A 6279-nucleotide genomic window follows, 5' to 3' on the forward strand; every position below is an offset into this window, starting at 1 on the left:
AAGCAAGATACGAAACTTATCAAGAATTGTAGAGTTCATGTCCTTTTCAAGTTGCAGCGTCCACGTTTATCCAGCCCGTTGTCGGTAGGGTACGCTGTCGGATAAAAGGAAGGCTCTGGGGAGAGTTCTGAACTTTCTGATGCGTCTATGAATTCGGTACGAGTTGACCCGGTTTCTGAGGGAGGAGATTGATCGAGCTACAGACGCAACTCGATCTCGGGTCTTCTGATTCGAGCCCATGGAGTCCACCACCACGCCGGCCGGTTCCGGCGTCACAGCGACGCTCGCGCCAACCGCACGGCCGTGGGCCAACCTCTCGCCGGACCTCCTCCTCGACATCTCCAGCCGCCTGGACGAAAACGCCGCCGACTTCACGCGCTTCCACGCCGTCTGCACGCCGTGGCGCGATGTGCTCTCCCGGGCGACGATCCGCCCCGCGTTCTCTCCGTGGCTCCTCGCTGTGTGCAGCGGCCGCATCACGCGCTCCACCGTCGACTTTGGATACGTCTCCTCCTTCGAGGAGGCAGGCCACGTGCTCCCGGAGCCGCCGGGCCCGTGCTCTACGGGCGACGGCGACAGGAACTGGGTGGCTAGCGCCGATGGCACGGCCGCGTGGCTCTTCGCTGCGAGCCCCGAGCCAAGGCTTATCCACCTTCTCACCGGATCCATCGCCGGGCTGCCTGGCTTCCCAGACAACGACGAGATCAGGGTGCCGATGGAGAATGCTCGTGGCATTGTTTACGGCGATGGTACGGTGTTTCTGCACAGATTTTCGTACGAGGAGTCGACGCCCAAGTTCACGGCGGCTATCCTACGCCCCGGTGCTACGTCGTGGACAGTCATGAAGAGGATCTTGGAGGTCCCGATAGCCCCCCGATCAGATTCACATGCGGCCTATCACGATGGCAAGGTACTAATATGCGTGGGCGACTTCTGGAGTTTGCTGACGCCCAGTGGCGGCGCCAGGAAATGGCGCCTGGGTATTCCGCCCAAAATTTTTTTTTTTGCTCTAAATGTAGTATATGAATCAAACACCGCAATAATATCAATATATGAATAAAACAACACTAGCATGACAACAATAGCAATATTTCAAATAGCTCATTGAAGAGAACATCTTTTCAACACTAGCAGTGGCTACTGGTAGAATCAATACCAACTTAAGAAGCTTGTAATATGATATTGTTCATGCTTCTTTGTCTTGACAAGCATAACTGATAGCTCAGACAGATGTTTCAAGTTTTGAAATCTTTCATCTCTACGCAAATTAGCAACATACATATTTAGTTGCCATGGAAGCCTTGCTAGTTCATCTCTTGCTAGTTCATCTCTTGTAAAACACATGGATCTGTCTCTAGTAGCAGGGTATAGTGTGATCTAAAAGAGTATAGAGCTGGTCAGTTTCTAGGTGTACGACTGTCGATCCACTTATATTCCGTTGCCAAAACTCCTGTAAAAACTAGTTACCAGCAAATCTCCGCCGGTTAGGAGTGCTAGGGCAACAAACAAAATTGGGGGCAGTACGCCAGTACCGCTGCTCGGCGCTGGGATGGGGATTGGGCGGCGCGGAAGGGCGGAGGGGCTAGGGCGCGGCTCGGGGCCGGGGCGCCGCCGCCGCGGCAGGTGCGGGGCCGTCGCCCGCCATGTCGCCCGCTGCTCCGGGATGCATCGCCGGGCCGGATGGGGCGGCGCGGACGGGAAGGAGGGGATAGGGGCGCGGGTCGGCCGGGGCGCCGCCGCGCGGCGGCGGCGCGGGGCCATCGCCTGCTCGCTCCGGGATGCATCGCCGGCGGCGGTCGTGGGGTGGCGTGGGCAGGTCCGCGTCGCGTGCTCGCTGCGAGAAGGTTGCGAGCGAATGTGCGATGGCCCGGTTCCCGGCTTCTCGCTTGTTGGGCTGGGCCAAATACGATCAAATTTTTTTCCCATCAAAATCATGGGTATTCCATGGAAGACAGGGGAATACCCCCAGCGCCGCCCATGCTGACGCCATGCGACCTTGGTGGCCTTGCCGGTCTCCAGTCAAGGTGTGGCACAAGCAAAGAAAGTATTACGATGAACACCAGTACGTCCTGGAGTCCCGGGGTGAGCTACTGGGGGTATCCGTCAAACTTGAGCCCGTCGGGTATCATGCCGGCGTCGACCTCACGTCGGCGTTGTCGGTGACGGTACACGCGTTAGAGAGAGGAGCAGGCGGCGCCATGCGATGGGCGGTGAGGGACGGATGGAGCTTGGCCGACCGTGTCCTCTTCCTTGGGTCCCCTGCCAGTTTCACCGTGGACGCACACAAGCTGGGCATGCGCGGCGGACGCGCCTACTTCGTTTTCGGGAACTGCGTGTACCGGTATAGCCTCGTCGTCGGCGAGAACGAGCTAGTAAGGCAGCTGCCACTCGAATGGGGTACCGGCGGCGAGGGGCGCGTGTGGATCAGCTGGCGCCAACCTACCATTGCATCAATCCAAGAAATCCGAGAAGGCCTTAGGCTCTACCCTAACAAGAAGAAAAAGCTCTGTAACTGATTAGATGTATTAGAGAGTTTGGGAATTCAATAACACTATTGGATGGAGTTTTGTCTCAAAATTATTTTGAAGACCTTTGTCCTCTTATTTAGTGTTTTGAGACAGTTCCTTCATAGCTTGTCTGATATTTTGAACAATTTACCAGCATTACAGTGAAATGTAGCAAGAAGATTCGATGTACAAAGAGTTCTTTGTTGTATTTTTTCTGTGTGCATGATACCTTACAATTTGATAATCTACAGGCATCCCTCCGTGTTCGGTGGCAATGGCTGCGAAGAACGGACACTTCCAGGCCATGGCAAGGTCTGCCAGGTATGCATGATGGCCGTAGAGTTTTATTTTGGCGCGATCGATGGATTGATGAGAGAACGGCGGAGGAGATCGCTCATGCGGTGGTTGCTCTTGTCCCGACTTGGCGTAAGAGCAACCGCATTGTATCCGAAGCTATCAATGAGAATGCGTGGATTGCAGACATAGCGGGGGAGCTATCGGTTGAGAGTTGTGTGCAATGAATAAGGCTGTGGGAGGCGGTCGAAAAGGTGGAGAGGGATGTTACCACCCGTGACCGTATCTCCTGGAAGGTTTCTGTGTCGGGAGAATACTCGGCTAAGAGTACTTACGAGTTGCTTTGTCAGAGGAGCACGAGATGGAGTATGAGCCCTCCCATCTAGGAATCTTTTGCGCCCCTCAAATGTAAGATCTTTGCCTGGTTAGCGATCAGATACCGGCTTTGGAACTCGGACAGGTGGGCGCGGCATGGGCTTCAGGAGCATCCGGATTCCTGCTTCACATGTCTGCAAGAGGAAGATAATGTTGATCATATTTTCGTCCAGTGTTCATATGCGAGGCAGGTCTGGTTCAACGTCCTGACAAGTGCCAGTCTCAACATCCCCGAGCCTTCAATCAACTCAAACCTTGAGAGGTGCTGGACCGAGGCTAGGAAGCGAGTGCGGATGCTGGATAGGAAGCTATTTGACTCGATGGTGATTCTCATAGCTTGGACGCTATGGAAGCAACGCAATGCTAGTGTTTTTGGCAATGTGCAGGTGCAGCGTGACATCAGCAGAGAGGAGTTCCAGCTTTGGGAGGTAGCAAGGAGAAGAGGGAGTTTAGATATAGAGAGAGAGTAGGCTGTAGGCGGAGGGAGGAGGGGAGGTGTGTGTGTGTGTGTTACAAGCACTTATGTTCGCATTAGTTGGCTTGATCTTGTAATTTGAATTGCTTCTTCTTCTATAAAGATAAAGATAAGGCACGCTTTCCGCGTGCTCTGGAAAAAAAAGATAATCTACATGCATAGTACTGCAAACAACATTCTGGTATGGGAAGAGTCCTCCAACCTGAATATACCCAACTATATATGCAGTCCTGCTTGTAATAGTTCTTGTCATCAATATGTTTAACATGTTGTGGTTGGTGACAAGGGTAAAGCTCCGGTCCAGGCCTATCGTAGCTCCTCCTGCTGTTGCTGCAAAGTACACATAAAATTGAAAGCTTCCAGGTATTGGGTTGGCTCAAGGTTAATGTTAACCTGCTTACCGAAAACTGGAGCTATTGTTCTATTGTTCACTTTGCTCACCGATAACTGAGGGTATTGTTTTGTCATTCACCTGCTCACCTACAAAGTAAGGACCAATATTTCAATATTTCAGTATACTTAGAACTCCCCTGTGGCAATGGTGGTGGACACACGAGGTTGTGAAGACACCCAGCCATGCATGTCAATATGGGCATACCTAGTTGGAGGTGGAAGATGGACCTAGCCCTCAGCCGTGCAGGGTGTTGAAGGCCACGGAGTTGCGACTACGTTGTCAAAGAGGGGTGGCGGCGGCGGTGCGAGTGTACATGTGCAATGATGCCCCAATCCCCAGAGGTGCGGAGATGAAAGTCCTGTCTGGCATTTGTCGGGCCAGCGATGAAGGCGCCCGCGTTTGTTTTTACCCTCCTTTGCTGAGGTGTATCGACATCTCCCTCACTCTCTCTTGGTTGCGGTAGCTTTCTCCGGATGAAAGCCTAGATTCGGAGTTGGGTCAGCTTGGAGGTACCTTGGAGGTCCTATGTTGCACTCCTTTGTATGACTGGTATGGGGTTTATACTACACCCGTTGTCCGAGTTGCAGTTTCTTATACTCGGAATTTTGCCTTTAATAAAAATATAGAGGGCCTAGCATACTCTTGAAAAAAGATGATACTGTTTTTTTTCTTATCTCCTTGCCAACTGGTAATGCACTGTTGCACTAACCTCGTTGGAACATGGATGGTTTCAATTTGATTCGCTGGATCTTGCATGAGTTGCGTCATGTGATTTTGATTTTAGGACATATAAATGGCAAGCTTACAATAGGAATTATTTAAAGATGTGGACTGGGGGATATGCATTTCGGATCATAGGTGCATATGAACCAATTACGTGAAAACACATTTCGAAATGTCAAAAAATATGAAATAAAATTTCCATGTATATCTAGACATTTTATGTTGGCACACAAATTGTTGGAAAAAAATAACTTTTTTGTGTCCCATGTAAAAAAGACTAGTTGAATGCCCGTGCGTTGCTACAGCTTCTTTTTTTCTCACAATACGTCAATACAATAGTTGTAAAAAATCACGTGTATCAAAACCACAAGATATTTAGAAAAACTAATAAGATTCTAACCCGTCTGAAATATATTTAATAACCATATATTTGACATTGTTTGAATATGCAATAAGTACTCCACTAATTAACTATTTTATATTAAAAAGATGTCCTCCTCGTTACTCCTTAGAGTATGTCGTACAATGTATGGAATATTTTTGAGTGCTTCATTTTGATGGTACTTGAGCAAGCGTACCAAAAAATTCTTCCTCAGGTCGATAACATTCTGCACAACAATACTTTTCATTAGCATGTATATTTTTAGTGAAAAAATAGAAAGTGCAGCGTAAAGTACTCATTATCTTAATTACCGAAGAGAGTAAAACATATGGGTTTTATTTTAGAGATACTCACATGCTTGAACTTTGTAGAATACCAGTTGGCGACATGCGTGGCCAGAAAAATATATCGGCATCCCAACCAGGTTGTGTTAATGCAACTACGTCGGTTAGGTAGATTGCAATTCTTTGTAAGATCAATTTCATCTTATGCGATCGAACCATTTTACCCTCCGACGATGGCGGCATGGACCAAGGATCAATAACAGACATCTAAAGGTATAATTGATGCAACCCCATGGGGATCTCACAGCGCTTTCAGTTACTGTCCGTCGGATGGTGCCTCGCGGTAAATCTCATCCGTAGATATTTTTCACCGTCCGGTATAAATCTGTGGCCCACAGTTGAAAAAACCCTAGCTCCTCCACCAATCCCTCACGCGCCTCCTCTTCCTCCAATCCCCTCCTGCGCCTCCTCCTCCAATCCCCTTCGCCCTAGCTACCCCACCTAATTCCCTCCGCTGAGCCAGCAGGGCGAGCAACATCTGGTAGGTCCTTCCCATGTCCTCTTTGTTGTTCGTCGGCGCGCCTCCGTGTGAGATACCGGCAGGGGTTGGCGATTTGGTGGCGGTGGTCAGGCGATTTTGCTGTAGTGGGTGTTTAGGGAGATGGACTGGGAAGAAGGCGGCGGGGCAGTGGTGGGCGGCTAGCTGCGAGGACATGGGTGGTTCAGCGTCAAGAACAAATCCAGCTGCAAGTTTGTCCCTCCCTCCCTCCCTCCCCCCTCTCTCTAATCCCCATAGATCCTTATCTTTTTGTATGCTTCTCTCTCCAATCTCCACCTATCCTCAT

This window comes from Lolium rigidum, chromosome 6, assembly GCF_022539505.1.
Source record: "Lolium rigidum isolate FL_2022 chromosome 6, APGP_CSIRO_Lrig_0.1, whole genome shotgun sequence".
Lineage (NCBI taxonomy): Eukaryota > Viridiplantae > Streptophyta > Magnoliopsida > Poales > Poaceae > Lolium > Lolium rigidum.